General features: G+C 38.2%; 1 non-coding gene across 1 annotated transcript; it reads left to right on the top strand.

The window, feature by feature from the left end:
* The first annotated feature begins 289 nt into the window (after positions 1-289).
* LOC130032683 (U6 spliceosomal RNA) lies at positions 290-396 on the top strand. Its single transcript, XR_008793860.1, has one exon. It is a non-coding gene; the product is annotated as a U6 spliceosomal RNA (small nuclear RNA).
* The last annotated feature ends 1,380 nt before the right edge of the window (positions 397-1,776 follow it).

Below are 1,776 nucleotides of genomic sequence, written 5' to 3'. Positions count from 1 at the left end.
TATGCCAAACACAGTAACAAGTGTCACAATGGAGATGTTACTGGAACCGCTTGAGCAAATCGATGAACAACTGGAGGACAGTGACAGTGACAGTTTACAATAAAGTATACTTAATTTCAATTGTAAACATTCTATCTGCATCTAATTGTTGTAACATTTTTCTACTTAATTTCCATTGTCACATTTTGCTTCTGGTTTCTGTTTTCAAAATACTCACTGGTAACCATCACTAATCACCATTTTTTTCTATCTAACACACTTTCACTTTCCTTATTTAAAAAAATGTTTCGTGCTCGCTTCGGCAGCACATACACTAAAATTGGAACGATACAGAGAAGATTAGCATGGCCCCTGCGCAAGGATGACACGCAAATTCGTGAAGCGTTCCATATTTTTAAATCTCTTACAAAGGAGCATCCTTAAAATTCACAGCTGATTTTTCTGATGAAACCCTCATGGCCCGAAAACAGTGGTGGGACATAGTAAAAAAACTCAATGAAATAAATGCCTCCCCCAAAATACTTTTCCCAGCAAGACTCTCATTCATAATAGAAGGAACAACACACAGTTTCACAGACAAACAACAGCTCAGGAACTTCATAGACTCAAAACCATGGTTACAAGAACAACTAAATGGGCTACTTTAAGGCAAGAAAGGCCCCTCAAATACACCCAATTTTAACAGAACAATGGGACAAAATCCCATAACAATAATCTCTCTCAATGTCAATGGGCTAAACGCACCAATTAAAAGACATAGAGTGGCAGGATGGATTAGAAAATTGAACCCAACATTCTGCTGCCTGCAAGAAACGCATCTCAATAGTCAAAGCAAACACAGACTCAGAGTCAAAGGCTGGAAAACAATCCTACAGGCAAACAGCTCCCATAAAAAAACTGGGGTAGCCATCCTTATATCAGACCACATTGATTTCAGAGTGAGGAAGGTCATAAGAGACAGTGAAGGCCATTACTTATTGATCAGAGGATCTGTACAACAGGAAGAACTTACAATAATAAATGTATATGCACCTAATGAGAGACCAGCAAAGTACTTAAAACAACTACTCATAGATTTGGAAAAAGACATCAATAGCAACACAATACTAGTGGGAGACTTCAACACTGCTTTGTCACCTCTTGATAGATCAACCAGACTCAAGCTTAGCAAGGACATACTTCATTTGAGGGAAACAATGGAAGAAAGGGACTTAGTAGATATATACAGGACACTTCATCCACAAAAAGCTGAATACACATTCTTCTCAAGCGTACATGGAACATTCTCCAAGATAGACCACATGCTGAGCCACAAAACATGCCTCCATAAAATTAAGAAGGTAGAGATTGTATCAACAATCTTCTCAGACCATAATGCACTGAAATTAGAAGTAAATCACACACAAAAACAGAAAACTAAATCAAACACCTGGAAATTAAACAGTGCACTATTGAACAACGAGTGGATTAGACAGGAAATCAAAGAGGAAATCAAAAGATTACTAGAAACGAATGAAAATGAGAACACGAGTTACCAAAACTTATGGGACACAGCAAAGGCTGTGTTAAGAGGAAAGTTTATAGCTCTACAAGCATTCCTCAGGAAGAGCGAGCACACATAAGTAACCTAACCTCACAGCTTAAGAGCTTGGAGAAGGACCAAAAAAAGGAGCACAACCCGAACAGGAGAAAGGAAATAATAAAACTCAGAGCAGAGATTAACGAGATGGAAACCCAAAAAACAATCCGAAAGATCAATGAAACCAAGAGCTGGTT

The sequence above is a fragment of the Sorex fumeus genome, unplaced genomic scaffold, assembly GCF_029834395.1.
Source record: "Sorex fumeus unplaced genomic scaffold, SorFum_2.1 ptg000050l, whole genome shotgun sequence".
In the NCBI taxonomy this organism is placed as follows: Eukaryota; Metazoa; Chordata; class Mammalia; order Eulipotyphla; family Soricidae; genus Sorex; species Sorex fumeus.
This window is presented reverse-complemented; position numbering and strand designations above follow the sequence as displayed.